Below are 18,354 nucleotides of genomic sequence, written 5' to 3' on the forward strand. Positions count from 1 at the left end.
AATAATTGTGTTTAAATCTCTGCCAACGACCGTTTCACTCAAGAAAGCATCACACGCAGTGGAAACAGTGTATTTCGAGTCAAAGCTCTCCATGAACTTCTACATAGCTTAGCTTTCGTTTGGCAAACTAAAAGTTGCCCAAATTTATGAATGGAACACCTCGCAATGAGTCTTTTTTTCATGAAATCCTAGTGATTTTCGTGGTGTATTTGAGACCCACCCACTTCTCAAAGTCATAGCTTTCTCATTAATCAACTATCAAAGTTGATTCACGATTGAGGAAACTTAAAGACATCTCAGATCGCTTATGCCGTAGCACCACCCTAGTGTTTTGTTAGGCTGATTCATAGTTTATGCACTTCCGGCAGTAAAGTGCAGTCATAGCTAAAAGTTTATCGCTCACTCATTTATTCGACCTACGCTTTCTTAAGGAACGACCCGTGATACGTCCCGGGGATCCTCTTGCCATTCATGTCCTCCAGGACATAAGTGTTTGTCCCTAACTTCTCCTGTACTCGGGCAGGTGAGAACTTGTTACCGAACTTGCCAACAAAATCCTTCGCCTTGTCAGATAAATGCACGTTCTTCTTGTAGACCAGTTGGCCAACCTCGAACTCGTGACGCCGGTTCGCGCGCAGGTTGTACGGATGAGAGTATTTCTGGTACGCTTTGGCCAGATTTTGTCGCACTACTTCAAACAGCTTCTCCATGTCCGCGCTCCTCTTCAGTGGCTCGGGCTGGTCTGTACTTTCTAGATTTCTCAAGTGCTCATACTCGCGACCGTCGCTGATCATGTTCCTACCAAAGTTCACAAAGTACGGGGTGAAACCAATACTATCATGAATGCTGGTTCGAATCGCCATGACGATCGAGTGGACCGACTCATCCCAGTCCTTGTGATTCTTCCTGTCGTTGAGTGCGCATCGAATCGCTGTGACGATAACGCGATTCACGCGTTCGGATGGGTTCGGTCCGGGATGGTAAACTGCGAGATTCCATTGCTGTACTCCGTATTTTGCCAGCAACTTTCGGAAAAGTTCCGATCGAAAGACTTGAGCGTTATCGGAGATGCACACCGAAGCCGCACCAAACAACGTAAACACCATGTTCTCCAGAAACTGGCAGACAGCTGGAGCAGTCGCGCTTCTCATGCATTGGACAATTACAAACTTTGAAAAGAAATCGCAAACGACCAATATCCAAACGTTGCCCTTCTTCGACCGCGGATACGGTCCCAGGAAGTCTAGCGAGATCATCTCCCACGGGCGCGAGCACATCTTAGGCTTCCCACAGACTGGACGGACGTTGATATTCGGTGTTTTCGATTCTTTACAGACTTGGCACGCGTAGCAGAACCGTTTCACATCACTGGACATCCGGGGCCAGTAGAATCTTTCACGGATCTTGCAGAGAGTCTTCCAGTAGCCAAGGTGAGCCTCTTCGTGGACCTTCTGGATGGTTGGATGACGATCTTTCATCGGGACTACAAGCTTCCAGCGAAATCCGGGATCTTCAGCTTCCGCAGAATTGGTGATGTACTTGAACACCTTTCCATCGACGATCTTGAAGTCCGAGTACCGATCCGGATGATGCTCAACCTGCTTCTTCAAGCCATCAACGTACGGATCGGGCAGGTCAACATCGACAACGGAAACGATACGGGAAAGTGCATCCGCAGGTACGTTTTCGGAACCCTTTTGTACTGTAGGGTGATCTCGTACTTGGACAACTTCAATGCCCAGCGGGCTATCCTGGGGGACTTCGACTCAATACTCATCGTACGCAGGAACGTCAAACTCATGGCATCGGTTTGCACAACGAATTGGCTTCCTTCCACAAAATGCTTAAAATTCTCAATTGCAAGGAGTACCGCCAAGCACTCACGTTCGGTAGCGCTGTAACGTCTTTGGGTACTCGACAACTTCTTAGAAAAGTAAGCAATTGTCCGTCGATCGCCATCTTGGATTTGGACGAGGACTGCGCCAATAGCCAAGTCGGAACTGTCCGTCTCGATGATGAATGGCTTCTCGAAATCCGGATTGGCGAGTATTGGAGCGGAAACCAAAGCGTTCTTTAGCTTCCGAAAAGCTTGTCCCGCCTCTTCGTTCCAACTGAACTTGTGGCGATCCTTTTTTAGCAAATTAGTGATGGGTGTCGTGATTTCAGAATAATTCCGAATAAATTTCTGGTAAAATCCAGCTAGCCCAAGTAATCGCCGAATGTCCTTGACCGACTGGGGCTGCGGATAATCAAGAATCGGCTGGATCTTCGACACGTCCATCGATAAACCTTGCTCAGACAGAACGTAACCCAAGTAACGGATTTGACGTTGGCAAAACTTGGATTTCTGCACGTTGATGGTTAGTCCCGCTTTCCTTAACCGCTCAGCTACGCCACCAATGAGCTCACAATGTTGTTCAAAAGAATCTGACGTGATGATTATGTCGTCCAGGTACACGTAAACAAATGGCTCCAAATCGTGTCCCAGAACTTTGCTCATTAGTCGGGCCATGGAGGCGGGAGCGTTGGTGAGACCAAATGGCATGACTACAAACGAAAGAGTCCCTTGTTCGTGCGGAACGCGGTCTTATCCTTGGCCTCCGGGGCCAGACCCACCTGGTAATACGATTCGGACAAGTCTATCACTGTGAAATACCGGGACTTGCGAATACGCTGAAGTATACCAAGCATATTCGGGAATGGAAAATCGTCTCGCTTGGTACACGAATTTAATCGTCTCGAATCTAAACAGATCCTCCACTTGCCGTTCGCCTTCTTGATGGGAAGAAGCGGATTCAAGAAGTCCACAGGCCCAGAGCATTCTTCGATAACCCCTAACCGTAGCATACGATCAACCTCGTCATCGATCACTTTCTCCACCGTTGGAGACCAACGGTAACTGGGCATTTTCCGCGGTTGTGTTCCCGGCAGAAGTTCTATGGCGTGTTGCAGTATGTCTGTGCGTCCAAGTTGACCTTCAGCCGTCGCCGGAAGTAGTTTGACCGCTTCAAACAACTCTTGCCGTTCGGAACTGGTCAGCGAATGTTCAGTCTCGATGTCGGAAGCTTGGCTAAGGTGATCTTCGGGGATCTCGATTGTTGGCATCTCCAGACTTTCATCGATGTCCGGTGGTTCTACTTTAAGTTCCGTTTCCACTGGAACGATCTGAAAACACACTCGTTGGTCATCCTCGGAGTAGAAGTCCTCTGCGAAGACCATTTCGACAGGTCCGGGTTCGTCACTAGATGAAGACTCTCTTGGCCCATCGGAGTGTCCTGGTGGAATCATCAACCGGAATTTGAAAGCTTCCAGGAAGTCAACACCGAGAATCAACGTCTTGGACACTTCCGGGACGACGATCGTAGGGATTACGCAAGTCTTTGATTCATAAGTGTACGGGACATTCACGTACCCCAAACACGAATACTCCGTACTGTCAGCGGTCTTTATTCGGAGGTTGCAGTTTTGAATTTTCAACCCAAGTTTATCGATCAACTCTAGAGAACTGATGATCGAGATTCCAGCACCCGTGTCTGCTAAACCTTCAATCTTTTCCCCGAGGATCTGGACTTGTAGATGAGGACAACGTTTAAACGTAGTCGAAATGTTGTAGTTCTGGCTAAACGGGCGATAATTGTTGTTGGGAACGCTTGGGTTGTCGTTAGTAGGTGATCGGTTCCCTTCGTCACCTAACTCTACTCGTTTTTTGAACCAAACAAGTTGTGCCGCTTCGGGCACTGTGAAGCGACCGTGTCCTCCTGACCGCAGATGTGGCAGAAGAACCGTTTCTTCTGGGAACAGTCCCTCCACATATGTCCGAGTTGACGACAGTTCCAACAAGCTTCTTCAGCTCGACGCCGCGGAGCAGGAACCGGTTCCAACGTAGAACGATTAGGCCGAGCAGGTTTCGGCTGAACCACCAACACCTCGGGGTCATCCACTTCGTCATCCTCGTCGTACGGTTCTTCGTCGACCGCGATTTGATTTACCCGGGTTTTCCTTGCCGCGGATTGTTCAAGGTTCCCTCGAGTGCGTCAAACTGAAAACATAATTGGGAAAGATGCGTAAGTGACTCCACTCTCACCAATAACAATCGACGTTTGTAGGACATTTTCATGTTTTCGGTCACAAGGTTGTACAACTCTGCCTGACTCATGGGGTGAACCATCCTACTGGCCATCGACTCCATGTCGGTGAGATATGCGCTGAACTTTTCGTTCGGCTTCTGCTTCCGGAGTCTCATCTCGTCGCGGATGAACTTGTCCCTATTTGGATTATCATAGCGCATCCTCAAATACGCTACCAGCGTCTCCCATGTGTCGAGCTTGTAGTCGTACGCCATAAACCAGGTATAAGCATCGTCCTTGAACAGCAAGTGCGCGTGAACTCTCAACTCGGCAGTCGATACCTTGTACGACCTGCTCATACAAGCAATCTGTCTCAAAAAATCCGCCACAGGATACGGGCTCGCATCACCAGAAAACTTCGGCCATTTCTCGATAATGTTGCACGTTTGATGAGGTAGACGTTGACGTCCATATCCTTGCGAACCGCCCTGCAACATCGGCGGGAATTCATTGGGTCGTCCATGACCAGCGTTGGGATCCGAAGGTCCCGGAACGGGCGGGTCCCAGAACTGATCTGCTGGATTTGGCGGGAGTTGCAAGTTTTGGCTGTCCAAGAGCAATCCATTTCCTCGGGATTCTTGCTGTTGAAACCCGACGTCAGATCTTGGTACCGGCTGAGCTTCGGTTACAACAGGACGATTGAAGTTTGGCAAGATTCGTGAAGAGTCCACCATCCCAGGTAACGTTGTTTGAGTCGAACCCCCCTGGATCGCTGTAGGCAGCTGGAATGGCGGGTCCAAGTTGATCTGGAACGGCACTGTCTGAGGCACGGCGCCAACACCTCGGGAAATGTTGGTCACTTCCGAATCATGTATGCCGACGTTCGTAATCTGTTCCACCAAACCGTCAATCGACTGCTGATGATCTTCAGGGCACCTGGGTCCGTTATGAATAATCGAGTTAACGCACGCTTTTATGTAACCTTGGATTTCGTCAATATGAACAAACTTACTCATATCCAATTGTCTTCTAGCTCCCTCTGGAACGGTCGTCGTAGGCTGGGTAGACTGCAACAACGGAGTTGGACGGGTAGCAGTAGCGGACACGGTTGGGGTCGACGTATTCATCGCGGTGAACGAGCTAACAACGCTGGATCGTGAATCTTCGCGGGTCATGGTGGGCTTCACCGAATTCATAGCTTGTACGAACGCACTGCGGAACTCCGGGGTCTGAAACAGAACCGACAAATCCGCGCTATCGATCGACGGAGATGTTGCCATAGGGTTCTCCAAAAACACCTTGAGTTGTTCGTACACCTTGTCCAGCGACGGACGTTTCGGGATGGCTCCAGTATTGATCGATGTCACAGGCGGGGCGGAGGACGTCGTCGGCGACACTCGCAGTGGCGACATCGAGGTCGATCCATCACCGCAGGACGACACCAAAACCGATGTCGTTGTAGCTGTAGTACCCCCCCAAGCGCCTTCGTCTTCGGCACTCGTTACTTCAGGTACAACAAGGTCCGCTGTCGAAGTGCTTGGAAGTACCGGTACCGCCTCGACATTAGTCCTGACATTCGGGTTCAAATCTGAATCTGGCAACTGGCGAAAAGGAATTTTAACTCCGTGTGGTGATTTGACCACCAGAAAGAGGTCCGTTTGCGGGACGAACTGATTCATGTCGACCTTGAAGTATTTTATCGCGAGTCGGTTGATTAAGTCCAACAACAGCTCCTGGTTATCCAGTGTGCGTCGATCTCCTGCCACATAGCGCCGAACCCGTTTGTGATAATGAACCAGTCGGGACCAGCAACCTTTTGGCTGGTTATTTTCCATCCGGTGTACAATCTCCTGCAGATTCTGCGGCACGATCGTGTAATCCTCCTCCAACGAATAGCCTTCAATGAGTTGTACCTTTTCGGTTTCCGGTTCGCGCAAAGCTTGACGGAGGTTCCTCATGCGCGTAGGCAATGACACGTTCACGGGCAAATGGCGCAGCGCTAGTTCGTAACTAATTTCGTCTTCGTACAGGTCGTTCGCGTTAATCTGATAATACTGCTCCATCTTGCGAGCGTGAGGTCAATTATACGTGAGACGACAAAAGTAAATAATAAAGATTGACTGAAGTTAAGTACTTACTAGACTAATAAGACAGCTCCTAATGACTATTATTTTAAGTAAACCCAAATCCGAAACCAAAGATCTCAATTACCCAAGAGTATAATAAGGAAATAATGTTATAACTTGTACCAAACTGTAAGAGAAAAGTCACTGAACGATTCTTGTAATCCACTGTAATCAACCCAACTTCCAGACCAACTAAACTTAACTAATTTTCCCAAATCTTAAAATAAGCCCAACTTATAACTTCTCAACAAACCAGGTTCAAGAGTCGATTCAGTGATTGAGACTATTGTAACTAACTTTTCAGAAAATTCCACCCAAAAATCTGTCTTTCGGGCCCCACGTTGGGCGCCAAAATGTAACGTTCCGTTCTGTTCCTCAAGTAAAACGGCTTAAGCGCCACCTCTCCAAATGAAAGGACCGTTAACTCCGATTAAATTTACCCGGTTTGAGACAACCCTTCTCAGGGCAGGCCAACAGATTATCAGAATCAGAAACACCAATTCGACCAACCAAGTGTACCGAGATGACCAGACTGTACGGAATCTAACTGTAAAGGCAAAGAAGCAGCAAAACTAGGAATAGGGATTGAGACTTTGGTTAACTGAACTTTAGTCCAAGAGCGGAAATTCTAACTTCCGACTAAATACGACCCCAAAGACTAATTTAGGATGACAACTTTTCTCGAAGTCGATAAATATAGTAAAAAGTCAAAATTCGTACGCGAACAACAAATTAAATTTATTGAATTTGTCAAAGAGTATTTTATTCGGCGAAATTTCAATTCAGAAGAGTTCGCAATTCAGATTTGGACACAGGCAATTCCCTTTATTGCAATCTGGCCTAGATTTTGTGACGTCACACCTGACTCTGCGGGGTCTGACTGTTTGGCGCGACGCGCAAAGAATCGACTTAAGCTAGCAAGCTACTCTAGGGATTAATCTTGGTGTTTTTCAGGGAACAGGGGCGTTTATATAATGCAAAAAGATAGATCTGACCTTATAGTTGTTCGTCGGTCCTACCGGATGTCCCACGGCGATCCCACGTAGCTGCGCACGTTCGTTGTCTCGTTCGGTTGGCTCGATCGGTTTCACGCACCTCTTGACGCACGTGTCTCATGCGGCGGGCTGCTTACATCCACGTGCAGACTTCTCGGAGGGCGGCCTAGGGTTTGTGCTCAAGGTTTGTAACGGGTTTTGGGATGGCCAGAATCCTGGCAGTGGTCAATGGGCCCTCGTGCGTGGACAGATCATCGGGGTAAAGGCGTCCCCGGGCGTCGGTGGAGTTTTCCGAGCGGTGTAACGGGCTCGGTGTCGCACGTCTTGGCTTAAACGAGGTTTGCGTCCCGACTTCGTCGGTGCGGTACGGCTTTGTGTTGACGTAAAGCGGTGCCGCTGACAACCCACTGGAAGTGACGTGTGCGCCACTAGCGTACCGAAGTACTAGATCACAATGGCTGCGTCCGCAACCGGTAAATAGCACAACCCTGGCTTGCTGCTGGCTTTAACCCTCAGCGAAACAGGATGATCCCAAACGAATCCTGACGCTAGCGACGATTCCGAACGATTCCGGACGAGTTTCGTCACTGACCGAGCACGCGGTGTGCCTAACCTCTAATTTCGATGGGCTTCACAATGGCTTCCAGCCCAGACAACTTGCCCACGTTAACTAGGGCACCTAATCAACGCAGTAACCGCAATTAGCTTTCACTATACCACAAAATGCTCATAAAAAGTCTTACCTGATACCAAGTTTCCAAAATATTCTTAATTCCAGCAGCAAATTTCACTTGTCATTTGACAAAATCAACTAAATAAATCAAAAGCAAAATTAATGCATAACTTTTATTACAAAACGATCGCGCTTACTTCAAAAAAAGTTGAGAAAGAGCGCACTCTCAACAAAGTTCTCGTTTTTTTTAATTTGCACTCCACTTTATAAAAATGACTTGTTCACAGGTCAAAGTACTCCACCAGAAAGAAAGAGCTTCCCTTTTTGGACCAACATGTAAGTTAACCTCGTCTTTGTATGAACGCAATTTTATACGATCATGTGCGACTTGCGTAGAACGGGACTTCTGATTGGTTAAGCTACTGAGAGAGTAAAATGAGAACATTTACTCAAGAGAGCAAGTCGTACAAAAAAAGTCTAGCAAGCTTTACATTTGTGGATGTTAGGGACTGAGGGATATCTTTCTTTTGGCCTTTACAGTCAAGAGCCAAATACGCCTGCGGGTAGGCAACCATCTGACATCTAAACCGGTACACAATAGTCGAGCAGTTAGGGTGTTTCATAAAAAATCTTACAAGTATATAAATCTTCTATACCTAGTATATTTTGTGCAATAATTTTAACGTATCTAAAGTGTTACAGTTGAAGACTCCGTAGCACACTGATGTAACGTGACTCAATCAGAGTAGTTTTGGTCACGTTCCAGTTCTGGGCAAAATGGAAGACGACCCCTCCGGTACTAATTATGTTCATTGTATTACTCCAATCTAATGCGACACTAATTCAGCACACGGAAAATGGAGCTTAATTACGGAGGTTTACCGCAACAACAACAGCAACAGCTAGCTGCCGTCTATGCATGTGGTGAAGGGTAACAAATGGGCAGGAGTTCCTTGTAAAGTGGAAACTGGAAACTAATTAAGTAACTAAACAGTTGCTTCAAAAAAGTGCCTATTGTTTTTTTTTTTTTTGCTATTTTCTATATTTATTTTGGTACTGATTTTTAAAACAGATATGGCTAAAGAGAGAACATTAAATAAAGCTCAGAGGTGCTAGTTGATCAGTATTTCAGTACCGGAAACCTTTCTTTCACTCGATTCAAGGAACTGCACCTTGAATTACATCCAATTAGGAGCTGTCGACTGCAGAAGCAAGAAATCAAAAGATGCATCATTGCGTCATGCCAGGCAAGCAAAGGGAAAGTTTATTAAAAGAACGCAATGCAAAAAACAGGAAAATGTCGATATTTTCCCAAAACTGTGTCCAAACAAAGCGCAGTCACCTAGGGAAAGATTTGGTTCATTCTGTTCATGATTCCAAGCATGTCTCGAAACATGATGCACACACTGAAGTGGAACTAAAGTGGGGACATAAAAAGATATACGAGCTTTTCTATGAGCTTTCTGTCGAATACAGAGCACAGACATCATCGCTGCTTTCCAATTCTAATATTTATGCCAGTTTTGTTGGATTTCGGACGTAGAATATGATAGACACTAGCAGCATGTGTTCCCGTCAGTTTCCTCTTCGTCGAAGGAGAAATTCATTTTGATTCTTATATTTATTCGTTTGTTTATGAATTCTGATTATATTCATTTTATATGCAAATTTCATACCTGACAATACGTGCACAATTTGCGTACAACTCTTGGGCCCAGGTGAGCAAGGTTAGGCTGCCAGCCCAGCAGCCGCTCCGACCGTGCCGGAATATTTAGAGAGCCACCCACAATGACAACAGGTATGATAAATTCAACAAGGCTGGGCCCAACACGTGCCGCACCATTTGTTTTGCTTAGGCCGGCTTTGAACGGGATAAGCTTTTCCACTTTGAACTGGCTAGGAAGGTCATTCAATAAAATCTCGCTAAATTAGTTTTTCGTCTCTTTTTTGTTGGATTATGATTACTCGTGCAATTTATAGTTCTTTCCTGAATTAATTATCAAATCCTTTTGACCCATGAAAAGCTTCCAAAGTTTTCCCGTTTCGTTGATATAAATCGTGTGAATTAGACAAGGTATAAGATTCCCATCCAAAAGTGACTCAGCATTTTCATTTATGTTCGTGACCCTTAATTTGAGGTCGCTCAAAGGTTAAATGCTTCCTCTTCTCCATAATTCAAATCCAGTGTCCACGGGGGCCCCGAGTGGACAGCGATAAATTCAATTTGCATACCGCCATTTACCTAAACAGAATTTTTACATAAATTTCTAAATCCAATTTTTTGAAGCCAATCGGTGCCCGTCGAGAGTATAGTCGCCGCCACAAGCTCGTTTTGCTGGGTGATGAAAAACTTTTCCCCCGGCACGGGCTCAAGGAGAAAAACCATGACAAAGTTATTCGTTTGACTCGGAGCTGCTATAAAAAGTGACAAATTGAAATCATTAAAATATATTATACAGAAGCTATCCCTCCAGTCAGGCTGCAGACCAGACAACGAACTGCAACGAGCTTATGCTATAGGAAGGAGGCATGAGTGTGAGAAAAAAAGGACTAACGATCAAACCGTGTGAAGAGAGAGAGGAGAAAAAGAAAAATAAGTCAAGGTGCAGATGAGATAAGTGAGTGAGCGCAAAGTGGGTGGGAAGGAAAGCCCAAGGTGAAAAAAATATGAAAAGTTGGGAGGAATTAGTGTCAAGACTCGTTAGAGATTCAGTGGTGTGCTTTAAATCACCACCAAGTTTGTGTGTGTGTGTGTGTGTGTGCAAGATTGCGAGAGAGAGAGAGAGAGAATGGTGTGACAAAAACCAGAGCACTTGTGAACTGGCATTGCAGTTCAGAGGGCACATGAGTGAGTGTTTGAGTTACGGCTTACGTCGCTTTGAACTGTAACATTACCCTTCGTGTTAAGTGCTGTGTCAGGTGTAGTTTCGTATCGTTCGACAAACACTTTCTGCCAACACATTCGCCAACTCGCCAGTCACACACCATGACGATGATAATATTTGATGAAGGGGTCTTTTACCGAGGTGATATATTTTGCACTCGTTTGAACTGTAAAGCACGTTAAACATATTTCCTATCAGACAGCTTTATGTGTAAGGTTCGAAAATCCATAATAAAACCATTCACATTAAAGGAAAACAAAAAAAAACTTTTCATATTTATAGCTAAAACCGTTGCAAACATATTTTGAAGTTTACGTCCCTCGAAAAAAATTTAAATAACGAACCATCGTTTCAACAATTGAACGAAAAAAGTGTTTAAAACGCATTATACACCTGTCATGGACCAGCCCGTGGCTTAATGGCTACGGCTCCCGCCTCATAGGCGGAAGGTTCAGGGTTCGATTTCCGACCGGTCTCCTTGAAATTTTTCGACTGTAATTGAACTTTGAATATGAACAAAAAACGCATAGAATCAGGTGGGATTTGAACTCACACCTTTGGATTGGAAGTCGGATGCTCTAGCCATTCGGCCACCAAGGGATTAATAATGACAAGAAGGAACTTGAGGCGTAATATAATCATATGCTTTCTTCAGACTGGCTGCGCTTGTGTTCGATTAGATTAGATTAGATTAGAAAATGCATTATACACCTGTCCAGTTGTTTTGCAATTATTAGTTTCAAAAATATCTAAAAATTGACGATTAGAATAACTTGCAATTTTTTTATAATTACAAGCATTATATAGCAAGGAATATGATAACTTTTATCAAAAGTCAAATTAAACAGAAATGTTGAATAAAGTTACTCTACTGCAGGGGTGCTCAAAGTTTTTAGAGACCGGGCCAAATTTGAAGCTCAAATTAGCTTGTGGGCCAAATTTACAAAATAAGATGTTTATAAAAATAAATTACGTTATTTTATTTTTAAAGACTAAATAATACATCTATTAACTCAAGTTTTTTTGAAACTTTTTTCATTTTTTCATCTTCTTCGTTAATAAAAATTAATATAAAACACAAAATGGCAGTTTTCTACAGGTATTGTTAATTTTATTGCTTAAGGTCTTTGGAAAATGTTTTCAGCTAAATGTACTTTTATTTTACTTTTTGTACTTAAAATAAAATTGTTTTTTTTTTATATTTCAAAAAATGGCCGACATGTAACCTGCATAATTTATATACCGGCGTAATTTTATCAATAAATTAAGTGTGACTATTAAAAAATCGTTGAGAGTCAGAATTTCAACATTTAAACAAAAAAATGTTAAAAAATGTGTTAAACCCGTAAAGTTGGATTGCAATCGTTATTTTCAAAAAAAATGAAAGACTAGACTTTAAAAAAAAACCTTCTAGCTACAAAAAAAAAATTCATCAAAAATTCTCTAAAATTCAAATTATTTTTGAATAAACCAGAACATGTCCAAAATGATTGTAAACGCAAAGGAATTTTTAAATAATTCAGCTGATTGCACAAAAATTTCCATACATTTTTCAAAATTTTTTTTTTTGAAAAAACGATTTTTGCCCATGATTTTTCTAGATAATGGGGAGGGGTGGGAAGGGTTTTCAAAAAAAGCTTTGTTAAAAATTTGCAACAGCCTTATTCCTCCGATTTCAACCTTTTTTCTGTCTAAGCTCGAATTTTCAAAAATATTTGATGAAATTTTTGACGATATTTACTAGTTTTACTCACATTAAAACGGTGTCCTAAAATGAAGATCAACATTTTAATAAATCATTAGTTTTTAATCAACAAAAAATAAAAGAGAAAAGAATGAAAAAGTTTGAAATAAAAATTAATTTAAAAAAAGTATAAAATCACTTTACAAGTGAACAACGGGCCATTTTACATAATTATTGAAAATGGATCCGTAGGGCCACAAAAAATCACCTCGCGGGCCATACTTTGGTCATCCCTGCTCTACTGGTTGGTGTACAGATGGTGCCAGATTTCCCATAAACTTGTGGATATATTTTTTTTTAACAAAAAGGCAAATGAAAATTCGTCTGAAGTTCAAAGCATGAATGAAAAAATACATGTTTGGAAATTCCAAACTCGTATTCAAAGTTTAAACCAATTACACATATATTTTTTCTGAATTTAAACTAACCCGAGCAGGGGTAAATAACACGGGAATACCAAATTTTGGTAATACTTGGGCAAATAACAGCGACCAAAATGTGCGCTTGGTTGCCCAGTAATAGATGGTAAATTACCATGAAATCATACCAAAGTCTAGTATGTGGAAGGGCACAACAATACCAAACCATGTTATTCCAAGGGTAAAATAATACCTCAAAATAAAACCATTTCAATACCAAGTTGAGGTCTTCTGGATTTTTGAACATTGCTTGAATACCAAAACTTGGTATTACCATGGTTTTATTTTTAAATCATATTTTGGTATTTCTGTGGTCTTCCACATACATGATTTTGGTATGATTTCATGGTATTTTACCATCTTTTACTGGGCAACCAAGGGCACATTATGGTCGCTGGTATTTGCACAAATAATATCAAAATTTGGTATTTTCATACCATTTTTAGTGCAACAGTTGCAGTTAGTAAAAAAACGGAAATGGTCCATATGCAACAGCCAAATCTACTCACCTGATGATTCCATGTTGCTCTTAGTGATATTCTTCACCACATCGAATTCATTTGTCATTGATGAACGGCCTGTGCTTGAAGTTCTTAAAGCTTCTGAAAAATAACAAGATTGAAAAATAATTATTATTAAAATGAAACTGAATTGAAATTCACCAAAATTCAATAATCTGTCGATTAACTCGTTTTTCAAAATATTTGGTTATCCCGACTTAGATAAATTTCAACGTTTTTGAAAAAAATATTGGTGGGTATATCACACAAATGTTTTAAATCATCTTTAACATTTTTGGGTTCCAAGTCATTTTAGCGTAAAATTAATTATTTCGTCAAAATTTAAAAAAAAATCCCATAGTTTCTGAAAAAAATTATGAAACCTTTCAATACCAAAATAATACCAAAATGTGGCATCCTGACTTAGAAATTTTTTCACAATTTCAAGTCATTTCTGTAGGGGGTATATCAAAAATGTTTAAAATCAAGTTTGAAGTTTCCGGTTTTCAATGAAAGCATTCGCTTTGAGACATAATTTTAGCGCAAAATTAATCATTTTGTCAAAATTGGTCAAAATTTTCCCATAGTTTCAGAGGAATTTGATGAAACCTTTCAATACCAAAATAATACCAAAATGTGGCATCCTGACTTAGAAAATTTTCCACAATTTCAAGTCATTTCTGTAAGGGGTATATCAAAAATGTTTAAAATCAAGTTTGAAGTTTCCGGTTTTAAATGAAACCATTCGCTTTGAGACATAATTTTAGCGCAAAATTAATCATTTTGTCAAAATTGGTCAAAATTTTCCCATAGTTTCAGAGGAATTTGATGAAACCTTTCAATACCAAAATGTGGCATCCTGACTTAGAAAATTTTCCACAATTTCAAGTCATTTCTGTAAGGGGTATATCAAAAATGTTTAAAATCAAGTTTGAAGTTTCCGGTTTTCAATGAAGGCATTCGCTTTGAGACATAATTTTAGCGCAAAATTAATTATTTTGTCAAAATTGGTCAAAATTTTCCCATAGATTCAGAGGAATTTGATGAAACCTTTCAATACCAAAATAATACCAAAATGTGGCTTCCTGACTTAGAAAATTTTCCACAATTTCAAGTCATTTCTGTAAGGGGTATATCAAAAATGTTCAAAATCAAGTTTGAAATTTCCGGTTTTCAATGAAGGCATTCGCTTTGAGACATCATTTTAGCGCAAAATTAATTATTTTGTCAAAATTGGACAAAATTTTCCCATAGTTTCAGAGGAATTTGATAAAATACTGTAATACCAAAAAAATACCAAACTGTGGTGTTCGATCATTGGCAAATTCTGCAATTTTGCAATATCAAAATTTGGTATTAATACCAGAGAAAGGTATTATTACGCATTTCCCTTGTTATTTACCCATGATCGGGAAAAACCGAGGTTAACTGTCATGTTACAAAAAAATAATATTCAACCGCAATCCTGAATATTGTTGATTGACCTTTTTCCGGGGATTAGAAGTGAACAGACATAATGAAATTGGAAGCCCATGTCAGGCCAGGAATGCCAACACCAGTCAGCCAAAAGGACACAGGTTCAGTACATTCAAGCGTACCCACACAAACACACACAGGTTGGCCTGCTTATAACCTTTGAAAAGTGGTTCTTCTAGCTCTTCCCGTTCACATGCCGAGAACTCGGAAGGAAAATATTGGCAAGTGGCTTGACTCTGCCATTCCACAAAGGAAGCACCCTCATCTTTATTTCATCCATTCAATGGAGGATGGAGGCAAGGTGTTAAACTTTTCCACATTTTACCAGGAATATAAATTTCTACGTGTAGTTTCATCTGTTGAAAGAAGAAAGCTAAACATTGGTTGCCTGTTTGCTACACTTTTTGTAGTGGCTTGTAAAATATATAGCTCAATAAATTCAACGCAACTTTTTCCAATCGTTTATTGTAAAAAGCACATACTTCAAGCTAAACTGCTCACAGGAAAATTATGTAGCTTGGGATATTTTCGAGAAACACTCGTTCAGGCAAGCAGGAAAATAGTATACTCATTGATTTTTTCTACTTATTTTACTTGGCTTTCTCCTTCAAGTGTTTCCTCTATTTAAACTAGAAAACATACATAAACCTAATATGATGCAGATTCGTAATACTCATACACTCGACACCTAAATCAACCGTGCTGACAATGTAACATCCTAAGCTGATGTTTCCATGGCAATGTTTTTTTTATGTACCTATACAACCCATCGCACTCAACCACTCCCAGTACTGTCGTGAGTATACATAAGTTACTACGGCCAAGTACTTACCCTAGTAAAATTCAAGTTTTTTTTTTCCTTTATCCCCACAAAACCCACTTCAGTGTCACAGTTATTACCCTCCGCTCCCCGTCAAGTACAGAATATGTAACCTCCCACACCAATTTTGTTTTATGGAGTAACCTCGTTCCTGCCATTTCCGGACCCGCTTTGACGACGGTGCACGTGAGAGGGGAAACCGTGTAACTTAAGTTAAGCTGGTTGACACATTGGAATTCATAGTAAAGATTGCAACACAGAACAATAATTATTATCAACGCTCCATCGAAAGTTGTTGCTTTGAAAAACCATGCGTATCCATAAAATTGGTTCAGTTTAGAACATCTAACGGAGACGATTGATGGTTCATTTTTCGCACGGCTAGTTGTTTTGCAGTTGAATCAAACTAGATATGAATCCCAGCAAGCTTACAACATGAGAGCACAGACTTAAAAGACGGGAAACTACTTCACTATACTGCCCATGTTCGCATAAATGTCCCATATGCATTTTTGTTGATTTTCACTTAGATATTGGAATAGCTTCGTTTTTTGTGTTACTTTAAGCTACTCTAGTAATATTTACCACTTTGTTCCAGAAATTCAGTAATCAAAATGTTCAATGTTGTTCAAAATTATTGAGACAACTTTTTTTTTAATTCCAAGCTCGTTTTCTCAACTTGTTGAAAATGCATGGGAAATTTATGCGATCATGGGCAGTATACTAATGTGAAAGTGTTGTTATATACAATTTTTGGTTTTAAAAAAACTGATCTACTGATTTTTTTTCACAGTTCATTACAAAAGTATTCAATAACTATTTAATAATAAATAATTTATTTTTAAAATTTATTTCCAAGCCACCACCAACACGCGATCCTCTTTCGCAGTTGTAACGAGTGCTGGTTGGCAAAAAGGTATTTAGACAGACACACAGACATCGCAAAGCAACAGTGAAGCCGAAGAGTATATGTGGTGAACACACAGAGTGATAATAATTTCTTCTGCAACCAGGGCATGAATAGGTGAACTTCCGCAACGATTTTCCCTCTTCTGATGCCAAGGGAAAAATGTTTCCACTGCTTGGCATTTCACCTCTCTCAGTCCTTCTGCTTCATAGATGAATGATGTCGCGCGCCCACGAAGGCTGAGCTCGAGCTCTTGGGCTTGAAGAAACCAGAAAGAATTTCATTTTCACTTCGTCCCATTATGTATGCCTGATAGCTTTTTAATGGGTCCGACGGTGCGGAGAAAATGCCGTAACCGACGGAAGGAAATAGTTAAAAATATTTTTTATTCATTGCACTCTCTTAACCTCCCAGGTGTGCAATACACTTTGAATACGAATAATGTTTTTGGTGAGCTTTTAGACGGCATCACAGCCAACATTCTGAGATGGGATTACACACGTTTTAATCGGTCAATTTTTCAAGGGTTTGTAGGAGCACACAGATAATTATTTCTTTCAATCTGTTTTCAGGGCATTAAAAATCTACATATCAAATTGCTAAATCGAGATCGGATTAAAGTTTCCCCGGCCTTGAGCATGAGCATGAGCATGATCAGTTGCGAATAGGTAACAGTCATTGGTCACCAACAGCGCCCACCATGTCAGTTTGTAGATCTCAATTTTAAGGGACGGTAATGTTAGTTAGCACAGGTTGCTGCTGACCGAGCCACGTAGCCCAGTGGTAACGCTTCCGCCTCGTAAGCGGTAGATCGGGGTTCAAATCCCGGCTCGAACCAAAACAACTGGTGATCTTTTCCCTTCTGGAATCGATTACTTAGTAAAGGGAAGGTAGTGTATCGTCACAAACTGGACCTTATAACGACACCTTAGAAAGACAACCTATGGAATGTTAACATTAACCTCAACATTAAGTTGATTAATAATAAACTGTCACTGAATCCGCTTTGTAAATGCCGGCCCCTATACTCTTCACGGGTGTTTCCCTCAGGAACAGGGAAAGATTTACTTTTTTTTACAGGTTGCTGCTAGGGCAGCTGGTTTGCCCTGTGCTTACACCCTACAAGCGCCAGGAACCTGAAAATTTGTTAGTAGGATAGGGTGTTTGGTCAGGATTCATCATAGAAGATGATGATGCGACCCAAAATCATAGTGTTCGGATGCTGAGGATGAGACATTTTACGTTTAACTGTTATTGAATTTTTAATGAAATGGTTTAATCTTAGACAGCCGGCTGCGGAAATATAAAGCAAAATAATTATAATTTATCGAGAAATTAAAAGTGCAACATGGAGTTAAACTTTCTGTCAAGCTGCTGTGAAGGATTCCATGACAGCTGGGAAAGTTTCACTCCATGTTACCGGCTCACGTATCTCTCTTTAATGTCTCGATAGAATGAGGTGTTAATGCTGCAATGGAGCAATTCTCTACCAAAACCGGAAATGGATTTTATTTGTATTTTTTTATTTGGCTCAAACTTTGTGGGGGCCTTCCCTGTGACCAAATAAGCTATTTTGTGTCATTGGTTCACCCATACAAGTCTCCATACAATTTTGGCTGCTGTCCATACAAATGGTATGTAAATATTCAAACAGCTGTAACTTTTGAGTGAATTTTCTGATCAATTTGGTGTCTTCGGCAAAGTTGTAGGTATTGTTGAGGACAATTGAGAAAAATAGGTAC

The 18,354-nt window shown here is 41.5% G+C and overlaps 1 protein-coding gene and 1 long non-coding RNA gene across 2 annotated transcripts in view; one reads left to right on the forward strand and one right to left on the reverse strand.

Moving 5' to 3' along the window:
• LOC6038971 overlaps positions 1-18,354 on the forward strand; it is a 116,161-nt gene that overhangs the window by 58,845 nt on the left and 38,962 nt on the right. The window lies entirely within an intron of this gene.
• LOC119770562 lies at positions 7,150-8,303 on the reverse strand. Its single transcript, XR_005278892.1, has 3 exons — positions 8,059-8,303; positions 7,932-7,999; positions 7,150-7,867 (listed from the first exon to the last, which is right to left on the reverse strand). It is a non-coding gene; the product is annotated as an uncharacterized LOC119770562 (long non-coding RNA).

Source organism: Culex quinquefasciatus, chromosome 3 (assembly GCF_015732765.1).
Source record: "Culex quinquefasciatus strain JHB chromosome 3, VPISU_Cqui_1.0_pri_paternal, whole genome shotgun sequence".
Taxonomy (NCBI): Eukaryota; Metazoa; Arthropoda; class Insecta; order Diptera; family Culicidae; genus Culex; species Culex quinquefasciatus.